This window comes from Eurosta solidaginis, chromosome 2 (genome assembly GCF_040869045.1).
Source record: "Eurosta solidaginis isolate ZX-2024a chromosome 2, ASM4086904v1, whole genome shotgun sequence".
NCBI lineage: Eukaryota > Metazoa > Arthropoda > Insecta > Diptera > Tephritidae > Eurosta > Eurosta solidaginis.
In genome coordinates, this window is record NC_090320.1 from 3641775 (window position 1) to 3660000 (window position 18226).

The 18226-nt window shown below is 32.6% G+C and overlaps 2 protein-coding genes and 1 non-coding gene across 4 annotated transcripts in view; 1 reads left to right on the forward strand and 2 right to left on the reverse strand.

Moving 5' to 3' along the window:
* Nucleotides 1-18226, reverse strand: part of rk (rickets) — a 667150-nt gene that overhangs the window by 150956 nt on the left and 497968 nt on the right. The gene's annotated exons all lie outside the window — the stretch shown is intronic.
* Nucleotides 4839-4910, reverse strand: TRNAQ-UUG (transfer RNA glutamine (anticodon UUG)). The gene has a single exon. It is a non-coding gene; the product is annotated as a tRNA-Gln (tRNA).
* The window catches only part of bgm (bubblegum), a 49974-nt gene continuing 46167 nt past the window's right edge, over nt 14420-18226 (forward strand). The window contains exon 1 of the mRNA XM_067764088.1: nt 14420-14695. The gene's annotated coding sequence lies outside the window, so the exon portion shown is untranslated. The remainder of the gene's footprint in view (nt 14696-18226) is intronic.

Below are 18226 nucleotides of genomic sequence, written 5' to 3' on the forward strand. Positions count from 1 at the left end.
CGGTTTCGCTTCCGGGGTCGTTAAACTTAGGTATTCCGCTACATCCATAGTATGTATATGTATCATTTCATGTATATATTTTAATGATGTGGGAGCTCTTATATTCTTCCTGAACATATAGTGGACAAAGTGTACTAAATTCCTTTAAAATATGCTACTATTTAAGTATTAACAATATCCGTTAATAAAATTCAGCATTGCATGTAGCTCTTTTCTTCTTTTGTGTCTAATGTCTTGTATATTTATGCATTAGGGTTGGCCAATTTTTACCGAAATTGCTTTTATAAGATTTATTTATCTTTATATTTCGACTTATTCTACTATACACTCACATTTATCTATTTAACGTAGAGCTGCCGATCCTGTGTTGTTGAAGCTATCTGAAGGACTGCTATACCCAAAATAAATTTTATCTCAACTGGAGATGAACAATTTTTGTTGTTATATCGGCCCACTGATTTGTAAGATCGCGGTTTAGAATAGAGCTCAAGGCCTAACAATAATTATTTTATCATTACTATTGTTATGATAAATTTTTGCTTAATTGAAAAAAATTATTAAATAAGAATAGAAGAAAGAAAAAATTTAGACAACTGCCAAAGCTCGGGAACTGCTAAGTTCCTCATGAATATGGTGAAAACGGCCTTATGGCATTAGGTCCGTTTTCTGATGCAAACATAAAAATTTATCCGCCCTGTAGGTAAATGCAAATTTTATTCACAAAAACTATTTTATCGGACCCCATCTTTAGTTATTCACTTTAGTTATTCACCTATCTATAAGTTATCGAAATTCTAGTTTTCTTCATGCTAATTAAAGCTTAGCATTTAAGTTAAGTGCAAGGTAAACATGTTAACTAAAGTCACCTGTTTGCCTAGTTCCCGTGCATTCCCAATAAATTCGTCCGATTTGTTCTACAAAATATTCAAAATAATCGATTTAACCGGGAGTTGGTCTTTCTGTGTCAGTGAAACGAAAATGTCAAATGAAGCTATCTGACAGATTGCTATCCCCCTGTTAAAATCTAACATAATTGGACATAGTGCAAACAGCCATTAGAGTACTATCCGCATTACTAAACAAAATAAGCAATAGGCTTTCAACAAAGTTCCTTATCAATACAGATACTTATGTAAGAAAATATGTTCCGTATACCAATACACTTTATTAGAAGTAATGAGTTAAATAGCCAGAGTTATTGTTTCTTCTTTCTTATCTACATAGTAGTTTCTTATCACACAACGGATTTTTACTAATTTTTAATAGTTATGTTTATAAACATGCTGCAGGAATAAATAAAACATGTTGTTCAGAGATATATGAACTTGCAGCGACAACTGTACTTTGATTTAATTTGAAAATATTAAATTGTAAAAATTTTTTTGTATATTTTTTTTTTTTTTGTTGATTTATAAAAAAAAATATTTCTTACTTGAAGTGTGTACATCCACCAACCCATTTACGCAACTATCTCCTCTACTCTTTTATTGAACTTTCTTATTTTGTATTGAACTTTCTATGTTTTTCTCACATTTTCCTATGATTTGCTTTTTTATGACGAACATATGGTGCATATAGAGAATATGCTCTAGCTAACCTCATAAAACCGCACTGCGTTTTTTTAGCGCACGCAAGCAACCGGCGTTTTTTGCCTTAACCCAAATAAGCATGCGTTGCGACGATGTAAAGCATGTGTGCAAACGTCAAATCTAAATGTCACGCAGAACAAAAATTGGAAATCGAGTTAGTTTTTCACGCAGCAAATTCAATTTGGGTTGCTCTCATACAAGTTGTATGTGCATGAGACATTTTTGGCAGAAAATGACTTGCGTGCGGTTGGAATGTAAGAGAGTGGACATGCATAAAATGCCAAAAGAAGAATTTATTATGAAAAAAAATTGTACAAAGTTAAGCAGAAGTCGTACGCTTGGTGTTGACAACAGAATAGCTCTCCATCTTCTATAAATCTTATAAAATAAAGTCGCTAAATGCCATGTATGCACATAACTTCACACAGAAGGCTCCGATTTTAAAACGGTTTTTTGCATTTGAAGGCTTAGCTACGTGAGATGGTACAGTTAGACGGAAAATGCTTATTAAAATGTATGGAGATAGACCAAATTTAGGGCAGCACGTCTGACGGGTCTGCTAGTATATGTATATACATAAGTACACTTAGTAAAATTATAGTAAGTGAAATTTAAGTTGTAAATAAAATTAATTTGAGTATTGGTTAAATGATGGTAATTATTTGCAATATGTTTTAATACGAATATATATTTGTGTAATTATTTTCAGTCCAAAAGTTTTTAAAAATCAAATTTTAAATGATTTGCACTCATGCCATACTCATACACATACATACATACACTACGCACTTGACAAACAATTTTTATCCTTTAAAAAGCTTTCTCATGACAGTAAGTCTATCGTAAAAAGCCAACTAAGCTGTGGAAGGGCACATCGAAAGATGTTATTACAAACAATTTTATCAACACAATTTATTTTATCAAGCAGAGTACAATCTTAAGTCACATTTCACAATAGGGCGTCAACTTTTATACCCTACTTCATCATAAATATAATCAATTTAATCCTAAAAACAAATAGCGGCTGAAGAGTTGTGTTTCTTTCATTTAAGTTTGTGAGCTTGTTTTGTTGTCTATAATTTCAGACGCAGCCGTGAATGTCGATTTATTGAAAAGTTTTTTGATTACATTGGTTACAAAAGAATATAAAAAGTTGCATAAAAGTGTATAAACTAACACACAAGAAAAATATCGATCGTATACATACGTGAGTTTAATATCACGCTGACTTGTAATTGTTTGACAGAAATCGAACTAACGATCTTTAAGAAAAGGCGTGAGTACCAAGTACTCGTGAAGCTCGATGTATAAACATAAACGTGTATGTCTACAAAACTGAGATTTTTAAGTTAACTCACCATTGAAATTAAACCACAACAGAAGGAACTTTAAAAGAAACAAATAATTTAAGTGCAACAACCGATACCGACAAATTATTGTTTTATTATCAGCTTATTATCGACAGCGATTATCGCCGAGTCGTCGGCTTCTTATTGAATTCTTACCAGTTTCGTTTATCCGGGTTACAGATGAGTCAACAATTTTACAGTTAAGTTTTATCGGTATCTCATTTATAACAAACCAATGGGTCGTCTATAACAAATTGGTAGCACTACAATAAAAAATAGATCACTTTTCAATATCAAATCAATAACTCCTTGATAATAAATTGATAATTTTTTGATAAAAAAATAGAAAAATGTTTGATAACAAATAGATGAATTATCGCTTACAAAGCCGCCGATAACAAACTGGTAACACTTCGATTAAAAATCGATAACTTTTTAAAGCTTATCGATAACTTCGGATAAATAATAGATAACTTTTCTATCAATATTCTATAAGCTTTTTATACTAAATTGACAACTTTTCGTTAATTTTTGACAGCAAATCGAGGACTTTTCAATAAATCGTATATTAAAAATCAGTAAATCATCGATAACCCGTGTTATCGATAGATAATTTATAGGACCACGCTTATAACAAAGCGTTTAACAATCGAAAAATGTTAAAACATAGTTTTGGTTCGGTTCCGGTCCTGTTCCAATTTCGGCACAGGGTATGGTTCAGGTTTCGAATTAGTTCCGGGTTCGCTTCCGGTTCCGAGTTTGGTTCGGTTCCGGGTACTACAAGTCTTTGAGACGAATTTCATTATAATGTTATCCCTAAACCTAAAATACTTGTTTGAGAGTGAGGACCACCAATTCCTTAGCACTTTATTTTGACAAATTCTCTGCTTTTGCTCAAATCCTTTTCTTTTCCTCATTTTATATTATTGCTTTACTTTTGCACTTAGCAGCCACTCATACGAACAATTTGCCAAGCAATTTGCCCTCTAATATGCAAATGTCATCTTTGTTAATTTTTTTGATAAAATATTATGATCATTATAGACATTTAATGTTGAAGCGGGTATGACATGCTGCTGGTAGTTTGATGGCCTTGTTGTATTTTTAAGTAACACAAAAGTTCTATAAGCCTTATCAGATTGCCATGTTAATTAAAAGCAATACTAGGGTGTGCCTAATTTGTATGGAGACAATTTTAATAGAGCTACAGCGATTTTGCAAAAAACCAGCAGCAGAAATCTTGAGACCATCGAAAGTGCAAGTTTTAGTGAAACGTTTAGTTTGTACGCTAAAATTCCTCTTTTAACGAACTTGGATACGCTCCTCAACTACATTGTTTGAAATATCTCAAATAACTGTGTCACGTATAAACATGGAATATCTGGTACTGTCGTATCTTTCTTGGTACACTTATCTTAAAATCTCGTGTTTTGATTCTTTGATATTTTTTCAATATAACATGCATTATTTTGATACATTTTCCGTATTTCATGAACAGAAATTATAAATAAAATAAATGTAAGGCGCGATGGCCTCCGAAGATATTTTAGGCCGATCTTCAAAAATAAGTTCCAAATAATTATAGAGCCAACCAAAAACGAAAAAAAAAACAAAAAAAAAATAAAATTTGAACCTCCCAAAATTTTTTTTATTAATTTTCAAAAAATACATAGAGCATACAGGTTGCCGAAAAATTACTGTTTCCACACTATGGAAATTTTCCTAAAGTGTTTAATCACGTGGGAAATATTTTAATTTTTTTTCGCCACATACCTACTTACCTATGTATTTATGCATATAAAATATACACATAATCAGCTTTGGAACTTTGTTTACAACAAAACAATACTTTTTTTTTCATATTAAATTGCAAAATACACATCAGAACAATATCGATTCAAGGTTCTACCGAGATTTGAACTCGGATCGCTGGATTCAAAGTCCAGAGTGCTAACCATTACACCATAGAACCATATAGTAAACAGGCGGCCAAATGAGAGCTGGGAGTTGTTGAAATGATATGTATGCATATGTGCATGGGAAAGGTATGTATATGATATACATACATATGTAAGTATGTTTTATGATGCATGAATCACACAAAAAGTGGTGAGTTTTGTTTAGCATTTACTACATTAGTTTTGCCTATATTTAAACATATTGGACCGTAATCATAGTCGTTGACTAAAGTACTCTTTAGTTAATATATTGCCTAAATTAAAAATGGGATTTAAAATTTTGATCTGTCATAGACATATTAAACACAGTTTTCAGCTAAAATAAGCATGGACAGGATATTCGCATGAAAAAAAGGCATTGATTGGCGCTATAATTTTTTAGAAGTTTTAAAAGTTCACCCTGTTCCTTACAACCGTGGTTACTTGACTCCACGTATAAAAAATGGAAATTTTTTACCTGACAATAGCTGTGTTTTTTTACTTCTATATACGTTTACGCTTAAACTTAATATGGACTACTAAGCGACAAACTTTAAATAAACCTCTGAAATTGCTGCGCATAAAATTTGTCCTACTAAATTTCAATACGCATTATACTCAGATGTAACTGAAATATATGTCTTTGTTTCACCCTCTACACTAATTCTATGTGTGTCCACAATTCATCGCAACTAATTCAGCTATATGTTATACCCTATGGCCACACCCTGTGCTGTAGCTGTAGTTATTTAACCACTGCCGCTAGACGGGTCTCCTAAGCATTATCTAAGCAAGGATACGCGTTTTTTTTTACTCGTAAGCGTAAACGTATATGCGTGTGAAAAAAACACGGCTAATAACTCTTAAAATACCACAAAAATTGTCAAAGGAGTATCTGAAAACGCGTTTTGATCATAATCCGGTGGCGAATAATTATCATTCAATTCTATTTAAAAGTTATTAGCAAACGTTTTGTAAAAATTCGCAGGTTTTTATCAGCCGTCAATTTAAAATTGAGTACACAATCCATTAATTGAACATGAACATACTTATTTAAAAAAATTTACTTAATTTCGTTCTTAAAAAATTATTTAAATCTCGCAACATACACGAATAGGTAGCTAAAGCGGATTTGGGCTCCTTAAATCAAAGGAAGCAACAAGGCGATTCACTCATACACTCGTATTAATGTTAAATAGTTTATAGTTTGTAAGAATGTTGTAAAGAAAAGTTGTTTCTATTAAAACGGATGTGACGGACAAAATGATGCAAACCTTAAATGTTAGGTGGCGCTAACCGTTAAAGCCGTTTAATTTAATAGACCCGAAACCGAATAGGGATATGTCTAACCTCGATACTAATGAGTATGCAGGAAATTCAATGATAATCAGGTTAAATCAAATTTAAGGGCTTATTACGTTATACAACTCAACTTAGTCGGGTTGTAATTAAAACAACTCAACTTTCAGACAATTCAACTCCTGTTTGGTATTACGAATTACAACTTATTTCAGTTGAAGTTGAATTGGTGCTGCCAACCTAAGAAAGTGATGATTTGACAGATAAATGAACAGCTGATCAATTTGTGGCGAAAATTTAAGCATTTGCAAAAATGATTTTGTTATTACAAGATATTATATGATATGAAATGTCGCGAATACGAAAAACATTCGCGTGATCATTCCAATCCCTTGGAACTACCAATCACCAAGTAAGAAAATGTTGTAAGTGGCAAAAGATGAGCTTCAAATGAAGTTATTTTGCAGATTTGAAAGAAAGCATTTTGCTCATTAGTAAACACAATTAAGAACCATTTCCGCAAACCCAAACAGCAAAAGTTGTATTTTACTCTAAAACAGGATTTCCAGGAGTAGTGATTAGTATCAATGGGACTCACGTTCTCATAATTCCACCTATTTTGGCTGCATCCGAACTGCGGCCAGCCTCGCCCAACTTCGGAATGTCGCTCCATAAAGTCAAAAAGTTATTCAATGCAATGTTTCCTGTAAACGTTGTTTTTTCTATAAATGTGTACAAAATTGTCGATTATTGTTTGATTAAAAAAGGTTTAACTACCGGCTTTAAATTTTTTGTTTTTTTTTTTTTTGTAACGTTTTATGAGCCCATGCACCATCTAACTTTTATCAAAGGTGGTATCAAAAGACGCGTTTCGATCTCCGTTTTTAGATTTCGAAAGCGGAAATTAAAAATTTTATTTCTGTTGAAAAATATTTACAAAAACCCACAAAATGGCCCAGAGAGGGTCCGAAATATGAGGCCCGATCCATATTTTTTTTGCACAGAAGATCTTTCTGTGCTGGCGGCATTTGGCCGCGATTTGTAAAAATAACCCTGGGTGGGTCCAACGCCTTTCTGCAATAGTGCGTACAAAAAATCTGGTAAAATACAACCATATGAAAATTTGAACCGAAATAATATGACACATCTTAAATCGGAGGTCGAAACGTGTCTTTTGATACCAACTTTGAAAATTTTTGTTAAAAATTAGGTGGTGAACCGTCTTCTGAAACTTAACATTTTTTCAAAACAACTGCAAAATTGTATGAGACAAGTGCTAGTAACCAGTTGTAAGATTTTGACGTCTTTGACAACTACACCAACACAAGGTTGTAAACGGTAATGCCACAAAAAGTTGTTAGACTAGACAACTCAACCAGCATTTTTTGTTTTACAGGTTGAGTTGTAATCTGAAATACCAAATTGCGAAATTTCAACCCAACCAGAGTTGAGTTGTAAACGGTAATAGGGGCATTAGGTTTGTCTTCGCAAAGTCAGCATAAATAAAGGGGATTTTTTTTATAGTTTTCCATAGGAAAGAAGTGGCATAGAATGTTGAGCCATTGTACATGGACCTGCAAAGTGTAAGTCCCTTTTACATTAGAAAATCATTGAACTCAAGTCGATCATAACATAGACTAAGAGGGGGATAAAGGAGGGAAGTAGTACAACAGCGCCCATACCAAGCAGTTCTTAAAATGTTTGTTGCTAATTCCTGTTGTATTCCGTGTTTTATTTCACGCTTTTTTTTTAAGAGGAATTGACAAATGTAAAGGGGAATAGAATACACAAAAGGAAATGCCAGCAGAATTGAACTGAAGAATTCTGTAATGTAATTCAATAATTAGAAGTCGGAAATAAGAAATTATTCTTTTTTAATAGATATTCACAAAAACCGAATAATTACCCCCAAACGGCTGCGAAAATGGTGAAAATTTTATCAGCACAAAACGCCTTTTTAGTTAATTATTTCCTGCGTAAAATAATATCACTAACATTAGATGAACCACATGCAAGTCTTAAACTTTTTCTTGCAAAAATATCTTGACAGAGTAAAAGTATTACTTTGCCGCATTTGGATCATTACTTCCGAAATTAAAACGCGTCATTTGACACCTCTCCCGAAGTTTTTTAACATGTATTAAAAATTGACGCCTGTGGTAAATAATTCCTTTCATTGAATATTTATTTCTAAATTTAATACCAAAATCAGTATAGGATGCTACTTTTTCCTCAAAAGATACTAAAATATCAAAACTCACACATATCTATGAATGCGTAATAGTCGTAATTAAAGATTTCGCATATGTGGAACCAAGTAACCATCGGACATTTCAAAATTGTGTAATTTTTGTCACAAACATATTAATACGCATTCTAGGTATAATAAATTACTTCCTGACGCATATTTGCTTGTCGGGGAAGCCTTTTTTCACTTCCATTTAAGTTCATCGCGTTTAAATAGCAAATTGTTTAATTTCTCGCAACTTTTGACAGCAGACCACCAACTTAAAACCTATTTTAAAAAAGTAAAATCGCGCTCATGTTATTTCAAATTTAAAATACTTTTTTAGAGACATAATAGTGCTTAAGTGGACTATAACAGACTTGAAATGATGTTTTATTTAGAACCATGTTTAAACCAATAAAACTCTATTTTATTTCGACTATGACTACGGGCCATTCTTTTCAACAACTACCAATGAATTATTATTGTATTTATATAATGTAAGTAATGAGAAATTGAAGTTTAATCAATTAATATAAAAAAAAAAAAAATGAAGCTAACGATGCTATCGGTTCTGCCAACCACCTTTCACTTAGAATTCTTATTCAATGTCGTTTCTTTTCCGAGTTTGGCTGCTTAAAGAGTTCTTCCGTTGCTGAACAATTAATTTGATAACACGGCGTTAAAAGTGACTCTTCGATAACGAGGAAACACCCGCAAGAAATCGTGTAAAATATAAGAAATATGACGCCAGATGCTTAGATAACAGATAGATCGACCTTATTACAGAAAATGTAATAATTATCCATGTGTTGTTTAGTTATAAGTTTTAAAAAAAGTTAATTGTACTTTTAGAGTCCTGAAAAAGTGCTGTTTCTAAGGTTGCATAAGTGATATTTGATTTAACTTGGTTAAAAAAAAAAAAACGAAAAATTAATGGACAGTTTCGGTTAAAAAAATATATTTACACATCAATCAATTCTAGGAGTTTCACAGGAATGGTCAAATATTCTTTACATGAAATCCGGAGTCTCATGTTTTATTTAAAATCTAGCCTAACCGAAAGATGCGAAAAACGTTAATTTCGTCACTAAGTGAAGAATAATCCCTTGGCCATTCCAAAGTAATCGCTTTAAACTTGATAATGGAGGTGTACTTTTGTATATATGTATGTATTTACTTTTCAAACTCAAAATATTGAAGTAAGAACCAATTTAAGAATAATGGTTGAAATACCTACCCAACTTAACTGAAAGCTTAACTTAGCTTGAACTGGCCGGTCAATAAGGACTTCACATAGACTGAATTATTCCGTGTGAATACATGTATCCACAAATTTCAATTTGATTGGAATAATCAGAGTATACAAAAATTTTTTTCACTTTTGTCGCTCATTTCACTCTGGTCAAAATTTCGAAGTGAGCTACGTATTTTGGTAATTGATGGTTATTGGAATATTTTGATCACTTCGTACACTTGCTCATATGGTAGATAAAAAGTGGTGATCTTAGTTTACGAAACGTTCCAACCCTACAAGTTTTTGGGCTCGTGACGTATGTCTTTTGATCAAATGGAATAAGCCATATATAAGGAGCTCTTTTTTTCTTAGAAGAATACGCATATTTACAAATAACGAATACAAAGCTATACAGTTTTCTCTTTATGTATGTAAGTACTTTCGCCGCTATTTTCGCAACTTTTACTTATACCAAGAAATTAAGCCGGCAAGTGACTTAAATGTGAACTCATTTGTTTTGTCGTCTTAATACCTAGCTGGTGCTTTATGTCGCTACGCGACATTCATTGCAAAATTTTAACTTAAACGCTTTATCACCTATATTACCGTAAATAAGGGTACAGATGTTGATGCAGCAAGTACCAAAGGATGAATGTATGTATGTAAGTAGGCGCGAGCGCACAAAAATAGCAAACTAGGAGGAAATGTACCAGTTTACAACTAGAATTTTCTGATTGAGATTGAACTACTCTTAAACAACCTTGTGCATCTTCGATGAGAAGCGAACATTTTTTCAAGATGATATACAGTAGGTATTTAAATTATCTTCCCTTTTCCTGATTTATGAATTTATTAATATTTTTGTTTGGGTCATCTTAGGTCATTTGCGCATCAAAAACACCCTTTAGTTATTTGAAAAAAAAGAGATGTTTCCAAGTTGAGTTCCGTATGACTTGTCTGATAGTTTATTTGGCTACTGGGTAGGCATTTTGGAAAATGCATGGCTGTATACCCAGTAAACCATAGAACAAAAATTGCCAAAGGGGAAAATGTTAAAGTTCTTAATTGATTTGCTGCTGCTTTTTTCAAGTGAGACTAAACTTTTTAAGCTATTGCATAGATTTTATCGCGGGCTTGGCGACTAAATCAAAAAAAACCGTAACGGATATTTGTCAAAAAAGATCCGAAAAGGCTCGAAAAGCTTCGTAAAGGTTCGGTGTTAGCAACAGGCCAAATACATAAAATTGGATCTCTATCATAAACAGCGGTGGGCACCACTACATTTACACGGTTACCAAATTGAGAATGTGTTGGTAAACACGAACGCGTAGCGAGCACGAAAGCAAAATCAATTATTTATTTAGCTTGATTTCAATGCTTGAACGGTGAACACGTGTCACACGCACTCTTTGGTACTCTGTTTTAAGCGCGCGTGCGACACTTCCTAACCGTATGACCATCGAAATCAAGCTAAAAGAGCTGTCGTTGATTTTCACGAAGTAGCCATTGTGCTATCGGTTATCGTATACATATATGCTCGCTTACAAGCCACCTAATAAAACCGCACTGCGTTTTTTTAGCGCACGCAAACAACCGGCGTTTTTTGCCCTAACCCAAATAAGCATGCGTTGCGAAAATGTAAAGCATGTGGGCAAACGTCAAATCTAAATGTCACGGAGAACAAAAATTGGAAATCGAGTTAGGTTTTCACGCAGCAAATTCAATTTGAGCTGCTCTCATACAAGTTTTATGTGCATGAGACATTTTTTACAGAAAATGACTTCCGTGCGTTTATATTAGGTTGGCTTGTTAGCAGGTGCTAAGCTCACGCCCACCCCGGATCATAAAGTTAAAGTTAAAGTGAATGTTAAAGTTAAAGCGAAAGTTAAAGTTAAAGTTAAGGTTAAAGTTAAAGTTAAAGTTAAAGTAAAAGTTAAAGTTAAAGTTAAACTTAAAGTTAAAGTTAAAGTGAATGTTAAAGTTAAAGCAAAAGTTAAAGTTAAAGTTAAAAATAAAGTTAAAGTTAAAATGAAAGTTAAAGTTAAAGTCAAAGTTAAAGTTAAACGTAAGGTTAAAGTTAAAGTTAAGGTTAAAGTTAAATTTAAAGTTAAAGTTAAAGTTAAAGTTAAAGTTAAATTTAAAGTTAAAGTTAAAGATAAAGTTAAAGTTAAAGTGAATGTTAAAGTTAAAGCGAAAGTTAAAGTTAAAGTTAAAAATAAAGTTAAAATGAAAGTTAAAGTTAAAGTTAAAATTAAGGTTAAGGTTAAAGTTAAAGTTAAAGTTAAGGTTAAAGTTAAAGTTAATGTTAAATTTAAAGTTAAAGTGAATGTTAAAGCTAAAGTTAAAAATAAAGTTAAAGTTAAAGTTAAATTGAATGTTAAAGTTAAAGATAAAAATAATCTTAAAGCTAAAGTTAAAGGAAAGTTAAATATTAACTTCTCATTTATTCAATAAAAGAAAAAATGTCTTTTCATATCGGTCACCACGCCTAAAAAGGTTAACTTGATTAATATCAAAGACAAAACTTGAATTAATATCAAAGAAAACAAAATGTTGCATAAATATTATAATTGCATAAGTTGATAATATGCAATAGCTTTACCGCGGCAGTCCCCGAGTACCACACGTCCTTTTTTTAAATACTTTACAAAAGTTTGAGATGATTCTGAGAGTATGAAATTTCTAAACTCGATTCGACTGAGATGCATACGTGAAATAACGTTTGAGATTCGAGAATAATACAAATTTCACTCAGAGGTTTAATGGAATCACAATTTGGTTTTAATAAAATACCCAATTTCTCCTTTTTCCACTAACATCTGTCCGGAGCATAAAAGTTACTTCTTCTTTTTAAGCTTAAAACCAACTTATTAAGAAAATTCACAAGAAAAAATTTACTGCTCTCTCTTTTGCGTGAAGCAGTAGCGGTCAAGAAAATTTTTCAGTTCCTTTATATCTCTCTTCTTTCTAAAGCAGTGCCACTACCCTCCAAAACACAAAAATCATACTCAGCAATTCAGCAGAAAAAAATATAATATACTCAACAAGAGAAAAGAGATACTTGTGCTCAAATATCTATAATTGCAAATTTCATTCAAAAAACTCAAATAAATAGGTCACTGTGATACCTACCTGGTATCTAACCTTCTGGATTCTTTTAGGTCCGTTTCTCATGGAAAAATGAGAAACATACCAAGTTCTTTAGTATTTCTTTCTTCTCTTTTCATGTGTGAAGTAAGTTTTAACTATGAAGATAATGGAAATAAAATGAATGCGTAACTATTCCTAGATTTTGCACCTAATCAAATATGTGCCTATTTGTTTAAAGCCTTCTTAAACCTTCTTGCAAATGCTGCGAAATATTTTGCATTTTTTCTGTTTTTCGTAAATTATTAGAAAAAATTATTTTTTATTGTTAATTATTAAAATAAAATTTTATAGCGTTTTCTTTCCTGGAATAAATTGTTGCCTAAGTAAATGGTAAAGCTTTAATAGAGTTACTCCTACCCCAGAAAATGTTCAACATTTATAGTGCATACAAAGATCATTTCAACTCACCATATTCACTCATATTAACAGACTTAAGGGCGAATTGAGATTTTCACAGAGTTGCACTGCCACACCGCCATTTTATACAGGTAAAAGTGAAACGCTTTTGCGTTGCGAGCAGGCAACAATTTTCACAAAAGAACGAAATACCCCGTAAAGGCGTTGCCTATTTTTTAGAATAGAACAACAACCCTTGCGCGGCGTACAAAAAGCGTAACACTTTAGCCAGAAAAGAAAACGCTATTAAATTAACAATGACAAAATTAAAAAAAAAATGTTTATAAAAAAAAACCAATTGCTAGCTAAGTGCCTGGCACTCGATTCGAACCTCCGCATTTTCAAAAATTGAAGCGGGGTTTTATTAATTTCAGCTAGAACAATGCAGAATTCAGATTTGCCAAATTGCCGTGTTATACTATTTGTACAATGTATGAGTAAAATGACGCTATTTATTTTGTTGTTTTTTTAGCTAATGGATCATCACAAATTTAGAGACTTGGGATGACTCTTGACTAACTATTTCATTAACTCTCTCTGTGAAATTGGTATATGGTTTGTTCTCAGAAGCACCTAATATTGAGATTGAACAAAAATGTTTGTTAGGTATGCTTATTGAGTATTGTTGTTGCTGTATTTATAATATGTATAAACATAGAAAAAATATACATTTTAAATACAATGAAGCACGCACACCACAGCTGCTGTTTTAAGCTAAAAAGTTTAACCAGAGATAATATTCAGAATAGAGATGTTGCAGGAAAGAAAATTCGTGTGAAGCAAGCTTCACAAAATTTTAGTAGGTCACATTCACCACTTACCACAGCAGAATTTGTTAAACTACCACTGTCTGTATTTGTTATTTAACAATTATTTGTACACTTTTTATTCAGCTAATGTGTTCAGAATTTTAACTGTTACTCTCTAAAACTCCAAACAGTGTATTTGTGTGCTTAAATTATGTAAAAAATTGTTTTAAAGTTTTTGGTGTGGTGGAAGTGACCTACTAGAATTTTGTTACGCTCCGCTGCTTTCCATCGAAATTTGCGCCTGCAACATCCCTATTCTTAATTCGTATCTGGTTTAACTGCACACAGCTGACAAATGTTTCTTGAAAATTGTTTGTGTGTACAAAAGTCTAGCACACTAAGGAGTATAAGGGTGTTTTTTTACTCTACTCTTTACCGGTACTCAAAAGCATTGTGTATAGGAAGTTTGGTATGTAAGTAATCTAAGTATGGTACGCTCAAAAGCGCGCGCAAACTGGAAGGTGATGAAGACAATTATTTAAGACGCTAATAAATCGTGGCTAAAAATTAAGTAAAATTCATTAAATTGGTGAAAAGTTAAGTGGGAAAAGTTGAAAAGGTTATTCATTTGTGTATAAGAAAAGCTAAGTGTTTTATGATCCTGAGAAAAGCTGTGAATTTAAAGTGAGAGCAATTTGCTTCTGTATATATTTATAGCGATTTACTTGGGGGATATGAAATTGCATTGCGTTAGTTGACAAGGTGAGTAAACTTTAACAACAAAGTGCTAAAAGAAATTTGAGTGATGGAAGAAATTATTTTGTGATGGAATTTGATATACATACATATGTTCATATTATCGAGCCCTAGCAGCTAAAAAGTATCCAACGACAAAAATAATATATTTTCAGCAGTAATTCTATATGACAGCTGTCATACTTCTTTTGCCAATATTTCTTGACAGACGCAACATTTTTTAATTCCGTTTTTGGATTCGCGATCTTGTGATACCCCAATTGAGGACGTGTATTAAGAGTGTCATGCTTTCATATGGAATTACCGTATTTTTAACTGTCGGATGGAGACTCCGCTTCGCTGCGCTCGAAAAAATGATCTTTATCAGTGGTGCACATATTGAACATTCAAAATTCAAGAGTCAATAGTGTACATATGTATATAAAATGCTTCAGCAGGCAAAGTCCCTTAACTTTAAAGTAAAAGAGTGACAAAAAATTGTGTTCTTCCATATGGCGACAGGGACGTACAATACGGCTATGTCTATAAGTTTGCCCACCAATGTTTCAGGTGATTAATCCCCAGCTAAGAAATTAAAAAAAAAAATGTGCAAAACATCTTTCAATGCTACCAATAATTTTTAACGGCCTATACATCAGCAACACACTCAAGATAAGTTCAAATAAAATACAATGAACAATGTTGTAAAGTATAGCTTTGTTTTTTCCATCTTAATTTATACAAAATTTGTTACCAACGTTGAAATAAACATTTAGTTCCATTGTTTGTATCAATACAACTGCTGACAGCTGCAATTGAATAAATAAAATCACCAAAGTTTAAGTTGTTGCAAAAAGTGCGGGGCAACAGGACCGGATTATCATACCTATACACTGAAAGACTGGTAAAATCAAGCGAAATACAGGTCAATTCAACGGAAATTTCTGTCAATTTTTATCCATCACAACAAGATGTTGAATCAATTGCGCACAAATCGTTGATTTGTAATTGACCGTTTTAGTAGTCAAATGAACAAAAAAAGTTGTTGCGACAGCTTTGTATGAAAGTACCTATGTTGCCATATAAATAAGTGTAATGCGCGATAACCTCCAAAGAGATTTTAGGCCGAACTTCTCTTCCAATTTGCATCGTGCTCCTTTTTAATTTTTCATACAAATTGGCGGGACGCGACCTACTTGTTTTATGCTGACTCCGAACGGAATCAAATCGCAGGAAGGTAATTCACCACTGGAGTAACTTGTGAATTAAGAATGTCATGCTTACATGTAATTCGGCAAGTTTAATTTTCGTAACACTTTAAGTTGAAACGATTCCAAAACAACTCAAACTTTTATTTTGTCGGAAACATCAACATTAAAAAAGGATGTTTTTCTATTATCTTATTAGATTCGTTCGCGTGAGTGAAAATTCATAAAAACTTGAACAAAATATTACTAACTTTGGAAAAATCCTGTTCGTTCAAGCAAAACTTTTGCAACAAGAGGGCGCAATTTTGCATTTCACTTGGAAGAGAAGTTGCAAAATTGTACCCGATAAATAGGTATCCCGGTATAATTTTTTGCAGTGTTATGCACAGTAAATTCAAAAAAGGGTTTTTCGTTTTGTATTGATAACTGAAAAACTAGTTTTTTATTGTTTTCCCATTTTGTGTGTTTTTTCGATTTGATGGTTTTCTTATTTTGGTGTTTTTTTAACAAGTGGCACCATCGTCATAAGTACAAAGTAGAGAGCGCAGTGAGCGTAAAATTCTCTTTGAAATTTGCTCATGTATTGACAGTTGATCGCCATTGAAATGACCTGTAGATCAGTTGTGTTAACAGAAAAATCAGTTAGATTGTTTAGGAATCTGTCAATTTTACAAAATTTTGTTAACTTAAGAGCGACAATTCGATCAATTTCACCGAATCTCCGTTAAATCAAGAACAACAGAACCGATTTGTTGATTTTACTAGCACCATTTCTTTCAGTGTGCACAAGATTTCCCCGGAAATACAATTGGAAAAATTTAAAACTAATATAAGGGAAGTAAAAGAAATTTGGTATATAAGGACTGTTCCGAAAAGAAAATGCACACTTTTTTGCTTCAAACTTATTCTATTGGAAACAAGCATATTTAAACTGGTTGATCATAAAAGGAAAAAAGAAAAAAAAAATTACTTTTGTGCACCTTATTAAGGAAAAGTAATATTTGATATTCTTATATTTTTTAACCAGTACAAATATTTTACAAAAAGAGAACGAAAATCGAGACTAATGATGGCGCAACGCCTAACATGTTTTTGTCTCAAACCAAATTTGACAAGGGATGACGGAAAATCGTTCCAATATACATACATACATCTTTTGATCAAACTTTGATATTTAAATTGGCGACACTGAAAGGTATAGGTACAGTCACATCCGTCGCTTTAGAACCAGATGATATTCATTATTCTATCTTTATGTAGCTTTAACTATGCGTTCTAAGTCACTTAACATTTCCACCACACGTTCATTGACTTTTTATGCTCTCTGTTTTCCCAAAATCAATCTCTTTTCCCTCTGGTTTACCCTTTCTGCTTTCTGAGAGACTTCAAAGATTGTTATTGGTAAGTTAATTTTATCATGGTGTCAATGGTTCTGGACTTTTTCGCCAAATTTCGTACTGGTATAGATTATTTCTATGCATGTTCTCTTTTATTTTTACAAGTCTTTCTGCATATAATTGAAAATTCCGTCGGTGAAGAACACAGCAGAAAAACCATAATAGATCACACTTTCTAACAGCGCTTAACCCATAGTGATCCGACACATACACTTCGAATTAATGTATTAAGAGTGTGCATTCTCTTGTTGTGCTGACTTTCCGACAGCGTGGTTAATTGATGTGTATTGGAACGATTTTCCGTCATCCCCTGTCAAATTTGGTTTGGAGAGAAACATGTTTCGCGTAGCGCCATCATCAGTGTAGATTTTCGTTCCGATCTGTTGTTGTCCTTTGTATAATTTTTATAGTTCGTTAGTGCCTGAATTGGTATTGCAAATGGAATGTCCCTGGATGTACATATATGTATGTACATATGTGTGTGTTATGTGTTCCTTCAGACACAGGGTTTTTTACTGATCAACTTATTTGGTTAGCTGAGGAAGTGTGCACTTTATTTTCGGAACAGTCTTATTATCGAAACAAAAATTCAAAAAATTTCGAAAATATAAATTTTTTGAGAAGGCCTAAAGAGCTTCAAAGTGGAGAACATTTTTATCTACTCTACTAAAGGTCTCTTAATCTTACTTATGCTCGCTCAAGAAATATATTCTCCTCCCGATAGGAAAACTAACACATTTCAAATCCCAATGGAGGAATATCGTTTCATTATTCGTGTGAGAAAGTAGCATATTTCGTTATTTGCGTGGAAACGAAACACATTTCACAGAAACTAACACTATCAACACATGCTAGTCGTCGATCGAAAAATTGCGTTATGACGTTTTCTTTTCTGAATTTAATGTCGCCGTTTGGCCCTTCTCCGCTTTCTGGTGAGTTTGTGTGTTCCTTTC